Raw genomic sequence first — 17,077 nt, 5'->3', positions numbered from 1 at the left:
TATATATATATTATTATTATTAGTCCATAACCCCCCCCCCTCTCATTTCACCTTTGCTTCCAGTTGCTCACACCATACAACTATGCTTTCTGACATAAGTTCTGAATCTCAGAAAGCTTTTTGAGCGCTCAGACTAGTTTTGATAAGAACTACCCACCCCTTCTACTTTCCTAGATACATTATATCATAGTGAAACTCATCAGCCCCAAATCTTGGGTGACACCACATTTCCATTAACCCCATTATGTCAGTGTTAATTATCCTAATCAAGAATTCACTCATTTTATTCACAACGCACCTGATATTACTGTAGACTCGGTTCTTGTTCTCGACTAAGTGTTCTTACTACTCTGACACACCGGTACAGTTATTTAAGTTTGTTCCCCAAGCATTAGTTTCCACAGTATGGCTGTCTTCGGCACATTTTGCTAATATCGAATTTTGCAGCCACAACCAAGTAATCCCGAGATGTGCGCAAGTGTTACTTTGACCCATATCGTAAGATAAACGTGCCTAACTCTGTATTACTTTTAAATTCCATGTTTTTGCACTCCTGGTTTTGATTCCCCGGGGCAAATTCCCATCTTGAGATGCTAAAAAGTAACATACATAACGCCTAAAATGACAGGTCACTAAAACGACAGACACATAATGGTCAGATAACCCTAACCACTATCTGTATAGGTCTCCAATACACATAATAGTTTCTAAATTGTCATCAACATTTATTTAAAAAGTTAAATAACACTGTGTACTTTATACAAAACAAAAAAAAAAAAAATTGGCTTACTTGGTTTAAGTCTTTCCGTGCCTTGGAATTGAGAAATTATGGAAAGTCAGCCATCTGCCAGCACCTATGGATTTCAGATTCTTTGCACTTAGTTTTTTGTTTATCTTTTTTAACGACTGGTGTTCTTTTTTTTTTAACTGTTCTTTACACAAATTGAAGCCATGCACAACACACACTAGCTCAGAAAGCGCAACTGTATACAGCCTCCTCAAATATGATAACGGTTAAACGAGACCTGATTTAAAAACTTTCAAATCACTTGAACTTAAAACGAGAGGCACGCTATTCGCAATTTCTGTTTTTATTTTCATTCCTTTCTAATAGTTATTTGGAATATAAACATTCTTTTGTCGTTTGGCTGTTCTCATATCTAACATAAAAATTCAATTACAGTTGATTTTATTGGTTAATGCGCTACCCGTTCTAAAACTTTCGATTATTGGGCCTAGAAGCAAGATCACGTGTCCATAAAAATAAGCGAAGATTTTAGAACAATACATCTTATTGGACTGAAAAAATTCGCTTCACGCGACACACGTGTGAATTACGTAATGTTGCTGTTGCTACGAAGAAGAAGTTTAATGTAACAAACTTAAAAAATGGCTAGTCTGTTGCTCTAGAAGAGAAGTGTAACTAATTTTATTTTGCTCTATTTTCTAAAATATGAATTAAAACATGTTTTACTATAAAATATATACTGAAATCTTAAATTTATTTTAACAAACTGTAAAAAATGTTTGGTTATGCGCATTATTTATATAACCAAACTACAAACATTAGTTTTTATAGTTTGATAAATAATGTTTGGTTTTGTGCACTTTAAAGTATTAGAATAATATTTTCCATCATAGAAGCCAACAATTTGCATATTATGGCGTTCATTTCTGCCCATATATCATTTTTGAAATCATTTAATTCCTGTCACTTGGAAATGTCGAAAATGCTTTGAATGGTGAAATAAATAGCTTTGTGCAAAGCTGCCCAAATGAACTGTTTTGAAGAGGATGAACGCAAATAAGTGGTAAGTTCAATTTTGACTTATAGTCATTCTTGGAATTTTCTTACCATTCTACTTTCCTTTTTCCAAAGGTAGAAATGTAATACCGTTAAATCTGAAGATCGCGATTGCCAGTTTATGCACGTCTTCATTACGTGCAATTCATCTGTTTGACTTTACCTATCCATTACGAAATGTTACAAATTATCAATTATGAAGATACAGTCTCATAGATTTTGATTTCCGTTCGATTTCAAACGGTTCGCAACCCCGAGTTTTTGTTCTAACGCAGTCGGGAATATACGTGTACTTTATTAAAATAAAAAGGCTTGTTGCTAAAGTTATTTTTCATCTTATTAACCAATATTTAAGTTCCCCATTTTCGCTGTTTCTTGCCTTTTATCCCAAATAAAGCTGCTTGGTAATTTTTGCAAATTAACGTACCTGCTATGCTTTCTTTGGCGTGCCCAGTTGATGGTCTAAAGGGGAAAAAAAAACCGGAGTCTTTCTCATACCTTAATGGTATACCAAATAGATGTATTTTATCTCATACTTTAATATTATACCAAAGTAGATATATTTCAGTCTCTATTTTTATAGAAATTTTTCATTATATTTTAGAAAATATAACAAAATAAAATCTCAATTTCTGAAAAGCGTTTCACTGTGTAATTACAATAAATAACTTCCCGTTTTGACTGGATTTGAATTTTTTTTTTTTTTTTTTTTTCTCTCCACAACCACTAGAAGGAAGGGATCGAAACACTCGGGTACCTGCGAGAGTAGGCATCTTACTCCTATTAATATTTTAAATAATATGTATAGATAAATTGCTATTATGACAAATGGAAGCCATTCACAAATAATGTAACGCAAGAAGGGAGGGTTAATTATGCTATCGGCTTAATTTTCAAAACCGCACCGCATAAAATTTAACCTTTTTACTTTCATTAGTGCTGTAATCTTCGGGTGCATATATCATTGCATAAATAGCTTTGGTCTTGACTCAAGCAACACAAGTGTTATTACAGGGAAAGAGTCAAGAAGATAGCACAGGATAAAACTATAATTTCCTAATATCTAAAAGGGAGGGTAGTTAATGCTATCATAATAAGATATCCATGTGACTTTCCAAGATATAAAGCCTAGCATGAACGGATTGACGTCACTTTCCAGATGAAGGGAACTGTTAAAATACAATACTTGCACGTACATATTGTATGGTTTTTTTGTAAAAGACGTTTTGTAGCCTTATTACATTTTGCAAATCCTGGATCTCCTGGACGATATTTTGTTGAGGAGATAATTAACTAAAATAGCAAACCTTCATAATTCTAGAAACGCACCTTAAAAATTATCATCATTTGCCCTTATGTTTAATTCATGTTATATGTGAGATAATTATTATCGATATCAAAATTATCAGTCCTTTTTTAACATTATAAAATTTAAGTTTGTAAACAGAATATGAATATTTAAAATAAGAAATTGTGTAAATAAATATTCAAAATAAATATTTTTAAAGTATTTTTGAACCACTTAACTGTGGAGCTAGTTTAGCAGTTGGAATAAGCAGTTGCCATGAAGATGTTAATTCCTCTGACTACTGAAATCTATACGGAAGTATAAGAAATAGAGTAAAATAGATTAGACTGCAGAAAAGGTCAGAGGAGTTTAGAGTTAATCATTTTGACAAGAATATTATCATTAACCGTATTTAGTGGTTGTATGAGCTTAACGGAGCTGTAAGACAAATTCCCTTAAATAATATACTCGTCTTGCAAAATTAAAGAGGAAAAACTTTTGAATTAATATCGCTCTCACAAAGATTTCTTAAACCTAAACACGGTTATTAAAATAAAACTTTAATCATATAGAATAAATAAAATATATAATATTGTTGAAAACGAAGCATCCCACTTGGAAAAATAGCTGACATTTTTCATCACGTCTTAACGTTTTTATTTCTTGATTTTTATCAAATCTTTTCGACTGTGCCTCACGCCAAACCGAGCATCCTGTGTTACGACCATAGGTTGCACGATTGGGTTTACCATATTTTACTCTTCAAAATGGCTCCAACATAGACAATGTGATAAAATAAACGTATATCATTGTATATTTCCAGGAGCGGAATTAAATTACCGATATTAAATAATATGGAACTAGGACTATCACCTTATTTGTTTATTTATTTTTTATTACCTTATTTGTTTATTTATTTATTTTTTTTATCACCTTATTTGTTTATATATATTTTTTTTTCTGTCAACAGACTTCTTGATTAATGCAGTAGTCTTAATGCCGACAGAAATAAACCTTGCTTTCAACGAGTTGCCCTGGTAATGCATACCTTACAAGCAAATGCCATTTTTGAAAGGTTGATTTGCAGTTTATAACATAAGACAATGACTAAATAGTAGATTAACCTTTTGGCAATGTAATGTCATATCCAAAAGGTTAATCTGTCAATTGCACTACCTTGTAGTTTCAAACAAATGTTTGAAAGTAGTGCAATACCAGGCAACTCGTTGTGAAGCCAAAGTTTATTCTGCCGTTCAAGGCCACATTAGCTATACTTATGTATCGATACCAGACGTCCTCTTTAAAGTGGACGTGTACTATTTTGCACAGTTGCTATGTTTGTACTCCACACTTTTAGCTGTATTTTGTATTTTATTTTCCATCTTTCATTAAATTAACGTATGTAAACACAATTATTGAAGTACGAAGTTCAGGGAGTTACCCCTGCGCCCACACTCCACCCTGAATCCGCTACTGTTTCCAATTATTCTAATTTTCTCGAAAGAAAATAAATGTGAAATTTTAATGTTTTCTTTTTGATATCTGTTGTTATATGGCTGTTGCAGCGTTTGCAACAGCTATATTGCTGCTTAGTATAGTATAGTGGTATATATAATCCTGTCTACGGTGGCACCCAGGCTTACGCCTGTCCCCACCTGTTTCCAATTGTAAAAAAAAAAAGTTCCTTGTCGCGTGTAAACGGCCTGAGTGTGTAGTGTAATATGTAATGAACAGACCATTCTGCCACCAGGGAGCAGCCACCCCATGGACAAATTCCCCCAGTGCCCACCCCTGGCAACAGGAGCCGGACTCGGCTCCACTATGAATGTCTGTGTATTAAGAGCACCAAAAATCCCGCATCCACCAGTGAAGTGCAAGACTGGTAGGTGCCATATTGCGGCTTGCTATCCACAGATCTAGTATCCCTATACTTACTCCACTCGCATTCCCATTAATTAGTCATAGTAGTTACCACTACTGTGATTAGTGGATATGTTATCGCTAACCATTTCGAAGGAGTTCGGTATAAAATGTGCAGAATATTGAACAAGTACGTAATAATTTGCGTTTTTGCGAGTCTCCTTTCTGAGGACACATTCAAAAATTTGTGTGCATCCCGGGGACAGGTTGTCGATCCCACCTGTCTGTCTCCGAGAACGTCTGGTAACCCAGAAACGACTGTATTAATATTTCGAGCCTTAGCACGATCAATATCTCCAAGCGAGAAATGATTGAAGCAATAAAATCACTTACCTAACTGTTCAAGCCTTAGAGCAGGCCAATTTCCAAATTACTCACTAAAAGAAAGTGTATTACTATTGTGCTGATGTCCTGGTCAAGAGAAGGTTCAATGAAATTTGGGTTCCTCCTTGTCTTGAGTACAGAGTGATTCCCTTTTTGCCTAAAACAAATACTTCGGTCCGTCAGATTTTTGACCAGCTCAGTCTCTTTACTTTGGCTTAAATTATTAGAATAATGCATTCTTCGCTACTTATCTGTCTAAATCTCCAGTGAAAAACTAACACACGCGACCATTACTCAGATACCTTAATACTTAACATGAACCGTTGGAGAATCAGGACATAAACAGTCATACTGTTGATTAAGCTTATTCTGTCAAAAAGTACTTAATTTCGAATTTAAGAATGAATTATTAACAGAAGACCCCAAGATAAGGATCTCTCAAGGTGGTTCCCTATCAGCTCCTCTCCCCCCCCCCCCCCGCTGTTTTCATACTTTTCAGGGCTTTCGCTTATGCGCTGAAGATAGCGTCTTCATTTGGCCTATTTCCTAAAACTGGAAATCCCGTAATTACTACCCAATGAGTTTCTGAAAGTTTCTTCCTCAATCTCCACCTTTAGCAATTACCTTATCTTCTGTAACATGAAACTGAATTCTGCTAACGCTCAGTACGTCAACTTCTCACGATCCTTGAGACCATCTCCTTCTGTTTGCCAATTCATGTCCACGTGTGCAATCTGTAATTACATATATGGAATTTTTTTAAAATCTTGGAACCTGTTTAGACTTGAAATAACAGTTTGCAAACCAAGATAAAGCATCTTAATAAAAGAATACGAAAAAACTTCTGGCTCATGAAGTCGGATCTAGTGAATATTAAAAATATAAATCATTTTAAAATACTGTACGTACATATTTATATATTTACAGGAATAATGTATGCTGGTCGTTGGACACCATCTGCTGCCTCTAAGCAGAAACGTTGGAGAGGAATCTCCACAAAAGTGTTATTTATATAACCACATTAAAAATTATTCTGGGGTTATTGCCAGTTTTAGCAGTACAAGCACGACCAAGAGTAAAAGCAAAACCATTATATACGAAACAGTCAGCTATCTATATATTTCGGTTCTGTAAAGGTTATAAATCACTTTTCTAAACACTGTTCAGAGCGCAACATTTGTTTCTATCCATGAATTGTACAGAACAGACGGATGAAGGTAGAATGACTCGCGGAATATGACACGCTCTGGTGATCAATCCATCAGTTTGTTCCATATAAAGGAATCTTCTCTTTACATATGTACTTTTCACGTCCAGGTGTATGAAAAAAATTTCTTTGCCGCTGCGGTCATCAAAAGGCCAGCTCACTTTTTTTTTTTCTTTTCGTTTATGTCAAAAGTTCCTTCTTTCAAACGAATGAAAATAGTTCCTAAGACTTATGAGGTCCCTTCCCTTTCTTACTTGCAGTTCTCCAATTTCCCCATAACATCATCTCCCTGACATCGAGATGAAAGACCCGTTCTCAAAACCGCAGCATCGTAAACGAGTGCCCAAGTGTACTGTTTGCAAAAATTCTTCCTTTTCTTTGCGTATAAAATAACACTACTTGTACCAAGGTTCGATGTACTCTGGCAAAGTGCCAGTTTCTTCAGAAATACTTGAGAAAAATATTTGTGAATTTCAAAGACCACATTTTCCTCGCCCTTCTTCCAAGTTAGGTATGCACAGGATAGAACAACACACTACTTAGAAATCGTAAGGATTGATTTATGGAAATGTTTCATTTTTATGTTGCCAGTCGCTGGAGACAATTGATTCTACCAATTCTATCTGCTGTGATTAAAGATATCCTAAAGTACTAAAAATAAAGTATGATTACGTCAACAAAGTTGTTTAGATAAAAACTCAAATAGGTGAATGAACCATAGCACGGTTTTTTATCTACTTGAGTTAACACATGATGGATGTACGAATACTTTTTTTTATAAACTAAATTCCAATATAGGAAACAACTACAGTACAGCATGCGAGTAAATATCACATCTAGAATTTTACTCCTTTTCGTGTTTTTACAGTCCCTCAAGTAAAATACAGAAAATTTAAAAAAAAAAAAGACGTCCATCGTGCTCTTGGATATATCGAAATCCTAATAGCAAATTATTTTAACTGGATTTATTGGATTTTCTAAACATAAAAATGTCCTTAACTTCATTTAACTCTGGTTTTAAAACTTAACTTAAATTTAATTATTTATGTGTGCTTCAAAATATATCCTTACACAGTAGATCGGTGATTGATATAAAGAATGTTCATACGTATTGTGTTAATAGCAGTTTACTGTAGAAGTATCCTAGAAAGTTTTTATAAAAATTGATTTTATTTTTATTTACGTAATAGCTATAATCCCTGATCGATTGGAGACGAAGAACTTTTGTGGGCTTAATAAAAATAAAAAACATGGAAAAACTAGTTGAGAGAGGTTGTATGTTTTCTGCTGTTCTTTTATTCCAGATTTTTCCTCCCATAAAATAGTAAAACCTACCAAAGAACACGCAATTTACATATGCAATATATTAACGAGTCGTGGTCTTTTCTGTATTAGTGCAAACCACTCAGCATGTGTATATAGTATTCAGCGGGCTCAGATTGTTATTTTTGTAGTAGGGTTTTAGGAGCATCAGCAACTAAGGCCATATTACTCCGTGTATGTTGAGTGTGTTCTGAGATCGATTTTCTGTTTGCTGGACGAAAAACCCATGTTTCCGGGAGTAAAAACCATACTACCCTCGCCTGAGACCGACTAACTCAGCCACCGTGTGAAAAAGGTCCATAAATGTTCCTCCCGTCATCGAAGGGACTCGAACTAGTTCTTTTCCACCCGGCGTAGGGAGGACGGCGATCCTACTGACTGTGCAGTGTGCTGAGGTACAAAAAAGATGAGCATAGGCGCATGCTGGGTTACCATTGTAACTCGAGGTACAAGAGTGGCCTTTGAACTCTTCGGTCTATTCAATGACAGACTAATCATTCAGTTAATAATTCAGTTATTTATAAGTTTGCTAACTCTACATAAAATATGCATATTATCTGTATATAGACCGTCAGGTTTGAACTAACACCTCTTCGAATCCTGGGCATTATTTATTTGCCAGTAAAAACAGACCTCGCCAAAAGACGAACTCAAAGCAGTTGCCTAGTGGGCTATCTAAATCTCATGTAAGAAGCAGGGCATCTATCTGTTTATATCACTCTTAATGTGGCTTACTTTTAATTTCTAATAAATGATTTTTGTTTTATTTCTGGTCTCCATCCTATTAAGTCCCCTTGTCTCATTCAAAAGTTTGATTTCGATCATTTAATATGCAGTACGGTTTCCAGTAACAGAGTTAGAAAGTCCCAGTGCCTATTTAAGGTACAATGGACAAAGCAGACCTGAACTGCCCACAAGGTATCAGATGGCATCCTAGCACAAAGCATCGCTAGCATGCCCTACATTTACTGAATCTTGGAGCAAATCCTAATTATGGAATACAATATCCTCAACCACTGCAGTCGCCAACATTCTCTTACTTCCCGTATGACGATAAATGTAAATACTGTATGGATGAATAGCCAGTATAACAATTAGTAAATACAGTATTTCCCAAGCCGGACCAAAGACGTCATATGCGAGTAACAGATACGCATCCAAGAAAACTGAACAAGTTTTGTTATATAAAGCAAACATATTTCGTATTTTGGTAACAAAGTAAAAACTTTCAATGTTCAGCCTCCTTTTTTAACGATCTCATTAACAGTTCGCTAGAAGTCATAACAGTTAACTATTAATCAATAGACAATAATTCACCAGTAATTATTTATTTTGACGTTACTGATTGTTTTTATGAGCCCTGGAATAACGTATTTGCTGTTGTAATTTAAGCTTATGTCATTGAAGTAAACCCTGAAAAACAGTTTAGGCTTTGTGCTTTAATACGAGTCCACATGACAAACAAGAAGCAAGTAATTTAATTACAGGAGAAACTGTGCATGCATTTAGTTCATCTGCAGTAGCTAGCCAGTTTCTCGCTAATTTATATCGTATGTATTTTATTCTTTTATGAAAACCGCAAACGAATGCACCACCTGGATGTACTTGTTAGAAGGAAGTGACAGTTCATAATGAAGTCTCCTCATTAACGTGCTTTCATTTATTTTGTCGCAGATTGCGATTTTCAAAGTTTGGTTACAAGGTCGGAAGTTTTATGGCTACCTTGTTATCCTTTCTTTATTTATGCAGCGAACAGGATTCTGCACAAGATTAGCGTTATTGCCTTTAAGATGGCGTATGTAACAAAAATAAATTTTAAAAATTGTATAAATTTACACATTAATTTTTTTTTATTAGCAAACTCGCGGTGGATGTGAGAAACCTGCGATAATAGCAGGGTTTGACCGGTTTCTTCAGGAACTGAAGAGCAGAAAGGTGGTTTTGCCAACTTTAGCTAACATTTAAAATTTTAAACCTTGCTGAAGAGAAACAGTTTCACTTCTGTAGAGTTATTGAAGAATAACAGCTTGTGGAATAAGCTAGTACACTTGTAATCGATCCTGATACAAATGGTGAGGGAAAATAAACCAAATTCTGTATTAATTTTGAATATTCAAAAGTTTTATTTGAAAAATTTTGAATGTTTCCTATAATAGTTTATTAATAATGAAATTTTAAGAAAAATTGTCATTCTTAACACAGAAAAAACTTCATATTATGATGCTGCTACCCTTGAAATCTTCGTGTTGAACTGACGAACTGCTTTGAGTTTTAAATAATGCAAAATTTTATAATCAAGTTTTGCTTTAAGTAAGATAATTTAGAGAATTATCCATAGTTACGCTGAAATTTAATACAATATTTGAAGTACATTACTGTATGCTTATTTTCCTGTACATTATATATTCAGCGGTTAGTTCCGGAAAACTAATTTCATGTCTGTACTTTTTTCTTCCAGATATATATTATCAGTTAAGACAAAGACATAATTTATGTGGATCCCTCAGCTAGCCGGTAGATTCTAATCTTGTTCTTCCCTATCTCTTGCCGTTTTCGTGACTAAAGTGACAGGTAAATTCCCCACCTGTCACCAGTCATTCCAGTCCCATTTGTATAATGTAAGTATATCTCTCTTTGCTCTCTTCATTTTGCATTGCTCAACTTTTATTCAGCTTTCTTTGTGCTTCACAATAGATAAAATTACATTCATAGTTGATTTACTGTCTTGTTCTCCAAGCATCCGGAATCCAGTTAGGTAGAAATTTCTTGAAATTTTTATTGAGAAAATACTTTTTTGAAAGTTGTAAGGCCGTATTCGAAGCTACTCTGCACACTCAGAGTGGATTATGATACGAACGTATAAAAAATAGTTTGACCACTGTCCTTCTTCGATATCGAGATCCCGTGGTTACTAAAAAGCTTGTTAAAACCTTAAAATGTGATCTTTATGTGTAAATTGAAGAGAATGTGTGTATATATATATATATATATATATATATATATATATATATATATATATATATATATATATATATATTTTTTTTTTTATGAAACCCTCAAACACGAAAGGTGTTAGAAACGATAAGCTTAGTATAGTACCGTGCGTGGGTTGACGGCTGAGAAGACAGAAGAGCCTTGCTGATGTTAGACTTGAATTTCTATAGATTGTAATTTTCAGGAAATACATATGAAGAAAGGCTGTTCCAGAAAACAGAAATAAAAGGGGTAAATGAGGAAGATAAAAAGTTGGTTCTGTGAGTTTGGAGTTTGACAATCAATGAATGTTGACTGGTTGCAGCAAGTGTTCCGACTGGTTTGGAAGAGTTTGGGGATTACAGATACCAATTCACAAGAATAATTCCCCTTGGAAATATCTATTGAAAAAGCAAGCAGCAACAACAACTGAGACAGGGAATGGAAAGGCTTTTTAAGAAACTAGTCGTTAATTAACCTCTTTTAAATTGAATCTAGAAGCTTGAGAGAAGTTTGGCGATCGTGGGGACAGTATTCCATGGTACGGTTGATTTTTACAGAGTGAGCAGTTGTTTAAAAGAAAAGTAACGCCGAGAGCGAAAGAGAAAATGCATGTTTTTTTAATGAATAGGAAGTAAGTCTCCAGTGCATCACCTCAATTTTTAAGTTGTCTGTCCTTATACTGGCAGCTAATCCTTTACAAATAGCTGAAAGAACATAAATGAGTAATAACAATACACATATGGAACTATTAACTGCAAAATTTACTTTTATACCTTATAGGTAAATATACAATGAAATAAGTATTTTTCTCAAAATAACAGCATGTTTATTATGGTTCGTATAATAACAAAAATTCTATACAGTAGTTATTTTTTTTTATTACTTTACCCATACTAGGACGACAGGCAGCTATATAACCAAAAAAAAACAGAACAAAATTGTCGTCTTCCCTTTACAGTATTACCTGCAAGAAAGAAAAAAATCACCACTGCATGTTCATAAATAGGTCATGCAGACATTACAATAACTACTACTATCATATGAGGTGTTTGTATTATTTTGTCCACCCCTGTATATACTTCACATAAGACTGAGGAAATTTGTAGCGTTTTGCATGAAATAGCAAAACTTTATAATAACCAGAGAGAGAGAGAGAGAGATGAATCAACTGCGATTTATATCTAAGTTTATCGTTGAAACAGCTGAAAATAATATTGCATTTTTTCACATCGTGATTAATTTTCCAGAACTGCAAATATAATGAAGTCATAAGAGAATGAAATAATTCCATTGTAACCTGTTATCATTTACAATGGGACGGATTATTCCTAATAGACTCTAAATAACCTTAGTTTATTTTTATGAGATAATTCTCATACCCGAGTCTCTGTGGAGTTAGGCCCGAGTACATTGCGATCTCTAATTATCTTACTACGAGTCTACAAAAGTGGGTCAGGGACATACGGAAATGCAAAAGAAACGTTAACTACATGATGAATGAAGTTTTTCCTGTATCGTACAGCTTAGAGAAAATAGTTTAACAGTAAAGAATTTTCTTTTTCCTAAATTCATTAAAGAATACAACTTAGGAACTGTGTGACACGCAAATATACTACAAATGCTGCGGAATAAATCAAGATCTTGCTTATCCACCATAAACTTTCAAAGGTCAGCTAACATAAATGTGCTCTTCAGTCTGTGACATACGTTGGACAACAAACAAAATAATTTCAAAGAGTGAAGTCGTATTCATTTAAAATGTGATTTGACTTGGTAAAGTTTATATTTTCTAGCCAGTTTGATTTGAGCAAATTCAAGGGGTAAAAATGCTCGTACATTAAACGAAGCAACTACAATGGCATTAAAAAGCTAAAGAACAAACGCAGAAACCAGAATACGTTTTAAATGCAAATAAAAATTAAAACCATATATTGTTCATTTATGAAACAACGGAATCTCTGTCTGACCAGTGAACACAGAGTGCTGCCTGTTAAAACATGCACATCGAATGGCCCGATAAAAACAACCTCTTTTTCAGAAATTCTGTATTTCGCATTTTTTGCTTCGGTTTTAAAAGAGCGGACATTTCGAAAATGTCACATATATCGTTTTGATTATTATTTGAGGAAGCAAGAAATAGCGAGAATGGAGGAGTGGGACAAATTCAAGCCGAAGAGGTAGCTGAGCGTGACTAGTGGCATCTTTAAGCAGATAGCGTAATAGAGTGAAATCATTTAGCAGTTCAGAAAGACGTGCAAACTCTCTCTCAAACACACTTGGCTATCCTCTTGCCACTTACAGACCGTTATCTGGATCTAACTGCGAGGCGTTATGGAGACTTCACAGAATGGCAGTTGCTTCAGAACTTTCTAGATTACAAGACTTGTATTCAGGCATACCGTCTATGTTCCCTTGATTCCCTGTACACAAGAACCCTTTTGAATCGATGCCGGTAGCTTGTTGTGTGGAACCAGGAGCAATGGGCCATTGTGCTCTTCACAGATGACTCTAGATGGAGTCTCGTGTTGGACACGCGACACATTTTCATCTGGAAATAAGAGGTAACGACATTCCATCCGCTAACATCGTGGAAAGAGACACGTTCAGAGGTGGTGGTTTAAAGGTGTGAGCTAAAATCAGTGTCGTACAGATCTCCATTTATTCCCGTGAGGAACTCTCATGATTGTAAGGTATCGAGATGATCGCCCTTTTACAAGAGTAATTTTTTGTCCATTAAAAGAAAGGCCGAACTTTCTTATAATAGATAATAATGCACGATTTCAAGGAGCTCTACTCGTGAACCAATACATTCAGTGGGACAATACAGCTAATATGGAATTGCCAAGCAGAATCCTAGGCCTCAATCCAATAGAGCACACCTGGGACACTTTAGAAAGAAGGGTTACCACACACACACACACATGTATGTACACACACATCATTGAGGGCAAGCACAGGAATTTACGATCGCTGTCTTTCCACGCCTAACAGTTGGTCACAAGCGAGAGTCGCATGTTTTTTTTCTCCTGGAAACTCCTGTTTTTCGTCCAGCAAACCGACCGATATATATACTAATGTGTGATTAGTATATTGTGTCTGTACACAGTTACAGACATAATATACTAACGCCTCATAGTTTAGCTTCTTTAGCACTAAAACCACACCTAACCAATCCACACTACGTTGGAAAGAGCCTGGGCTCGATCCCTTCAAGAGAAGGAATTTTATGAGATCTTTTCACACCGTGGCCGAATCAGTCGTTCTTCAGCAAGGAGTGCATACAGTCCCCTCCGCCCTCGTGGGTAGAACAGTTGGTAAAATCGCCGTTCTCCCCCAGGTGGAAAAGACCCGCGTTGGAGTCCCGTCGATAACATAAGGAATTTTTATAGGCCTTTTACACAACATCGCTCAATCAGTCGGTCTCAGGCGAGGATAGCATGGTTTTACCTCCCACAAACTGGGATTTTCGTCCAGAAAACAAAATCGACCACAGAACTTACGCAGTTTACAGACAGTATGTACAGAGCAATAAGGCCTTAGTCGCTGATTCTCCTAAAACTTCTATTACAACAATAACAACAGTTCCCTCACGAAATTCAGGGTTTTAAGCAAATAAAACAGGCACCGATGGTAGAATGTACACGGTTTACAAGCATATTATACTGACGCCTCATTTGCTTTTACATCATGTTCATTTAAAATTGCACAGCTTGTGCAATATTATGTGTAAACTAGAAATTGACAATACGTCAATCTTCACCCTCTCCCAAACCTTTCTGTTGACCAAAGAACGATTTAGGCAGACCGTCAAGGCTCAAGTTATAGTCTCGAAATGAAGAGTAATAGTAATTAGTTACTCACTTGTCACCACAAGAAACTGTAAAGTTCATATCGGTGCGAAGTTAAAAATTCTGTCCGGAACAAATTTGAGAACTGACAGCCTGCTGTACAAAGTCTCGTCATGGTTAGTAGTCAAGGGTTAAATGTATCGCCGATGATGTGGTTACAAAGGAACTGGATGCAAAAAATAAATTTTGATATCATACATTTGGATTTCAGGAAAGCTTTTGACACTGTTGCGCATGGAAGACTATTGTACAAATGGGTGCAGAATGGTATTAAGGGTAAGTTGCTACAATGGATAAAAGGATGGTTAAGTGGGAGAAGACAGAGGGTGGTAATCAATGGGTGCTGCTCTTCGTGGACTAATGTTACTAGTGGTGTCCCACAGGATTCGGTGTTGGGTCCACTATTGTTTTGTATATTTATCAATGATATTGATGAAGGTATATCAGGCTTAGTGTCGAAGTTTGCAGATGATACAAAGGTTGGCAGGGTTGTTAATGACAGTAATGGCAGTTTCACCTTGACAAATGCAAAGTACTGCATATAGGTAGAAATAACCCGAGAGAAAAGTACCAACTGTGTGGTACTACACTAAAGGTGGTAGAAAATGAAAAAGACCTGGGAGTAATTGTGCACTCAGATATGAAGTTTTATGAGCAATGCAGATAGGCTGCCAGGGCAGGTCATGGGGTTTTGTCAATGATATATAGGAATTTTGCTAGCAGGGAAAAGGAGGTGACTGTCCCTCTATATAAGGCAATGGTCAGGCCACGCCTTGAGTACTGCGTACAGGTCTGGAGGCCTCATTTTAGGAAGGATGTAGATTTACTTGAGCGTATACAGAGAAGGGCAACAAGATTGGTGAGGGGAATGAAGGGATCCTCTTACCAAGAGAGGTTTAAGTTCTGCAAATTGCAGTGGCTGGAGACTAGGCACCTGCGCGGTGATCTGATTGAGGTGTATAAGGCCTTGAATGGGTTGAGCACGCTGAATTCTGATGGGATCCTTCCACTTGTTCAGATTACGAACCTAAGGAGGCTTAAATTCAAATTAAGAAAGGACAGATGTAGAATAGATGTGCGGAAATTTGCCTTTAGCCAGCGGGTGGTTAATTGCTGAAACAAACTTCCATCTGTCGTTGTGGAAGTTGATAGGTTGAATAAATTTAAGGAGGAACTGGACAGGCAGTTGGAGGGAATGGTGTGTTTTTTTTTTTTTTTTTTTGGCTGATGCTGCATACGCTCATATACTTGCTTTCTTGCATCACATTCCACCACTACTACTACTAATTGGGGTAAAAATTTGTTTACCAGTGCGTATCAATGTGGTGGGAAGATAAATAGCAGCGAATACAGTAAATCAAATCTAGTACTGGTCTCTTTCATTGTTAACTTGAGCACTTTTTAATATTAATGAATTATTTTCTAGCTGAATGCGTATTGTAGACTAGATGATTTCCACTTCTTGAACTTAAAATTAAGTCTTAAAATAATTCAATGGAATACCACAATTGAGATAGAACTTATTCTTCTTCCGAGTCTTTATGGTGTCTGTCCACTCATATTTTCTTCTCATTTTTAAAACCCTCTTTCATATGAACCCAACCTATACGCTTTTGTCTTCATTACTATTAGACACCTGCATTTTATACAAGTTCAAGGGCTCGATAAATTTCCTTTTTTGCTTATTTAACTCTTTCACTGCTTGCATCTTCCAATTTTCAGGGCATAATGGAAATGGACGCAGCTGTTCGATATCCGCAAGTGCCGTAGAGATGGCTGTTTCTAGTCGGTAAGAATATAAAAGCAGCTGCATCGAGCGGAAAAATCTATTTACATCTGAGTGATAAGTGCGGGATGCAAGGGATCGATGGTATTTCATCGGCCTTTGACAGATAAAGAGACGTTTCCGTTGTTCGTATATTGACTTTATTTCAAGTGGAATCGTTAACGTTTCTGGACTTGAATCAGTGACTTTTTTGCACAGAAAATCTTTAAAAAAAAGAAAAGAAAAATCTTAAAGCCGGTCCCAAAGCAGTAACAGAATAAATCTTGTAAATATTTCATATTTGATCACTATGGAAATAAGATTCAAATTTAAAATTCTTTACCTTTAAATTTTATGTACAATTAATAAAGACCTGCTTAGGACCATGTGCCAGTGGAAAAAAAAAAAGTTCCCTGGGACGTATTTCATAACGTGGGCCTTCGAGTGTGCTGCTGCACCAATTTGTCGTCCAGTGGAAGGAGTGCAATACCAAAGGACAGGCGCCCTCAGGCTGCCCAACCCGATGGAAAATAAATAAATAATACAAAATAAATAATTAAATAGAAAAATAATAATAAACAAAAAAATGAATAAAAAAAATTCTATGTAAAAAAAAATTTTT

General features: G+C 35.6%; 1 protein-coding gene across 2 annotated transcripts in view; it reads left to right on the top strand.

The window, feature by feature from the left end:
* Nucleotides 1-17,077, top strand: part of LOC150077533 (CD151 antigen-like) — a 240,477-nt gene that overhangs the window by 180,913 nt on the left and 42,487 nt on the right. For both annotated transcript variants that reach the window (XM_090385628.1, XM_090385630.1), the window contains exon 2: nt 10,325-10,484. The gene's annotated coding sequence lies outside the window, so the exon portion shown is untranslated. The remainder of the gene's footprint in view (nt 1-10,324; nt 10,485-17,077) is intronic.

The sequence above is a fragment of the Mastigoproctus giganteus genome, chromosome 12 (genome assembly GCF_048544385.1).
Source record: "Mastigoproctus giganteus isolate SK-2022 chromosome 12, ASM4854438v1, whole genome shotgun sequence".
In the NCBI taxonomy this organism is placed as follows: domain Eukaryota; kingdom Metazoa; phylum Arthropoda; class Arachnida; order Uropygi; family Thelyphonidae; genus Mastigoproctus; species Mastigoproctus giganteus.
Note: the sequence above shows the minus strand (reverse complement) of the source record. Positions and strands in the feature narration are given on the sequence as shown.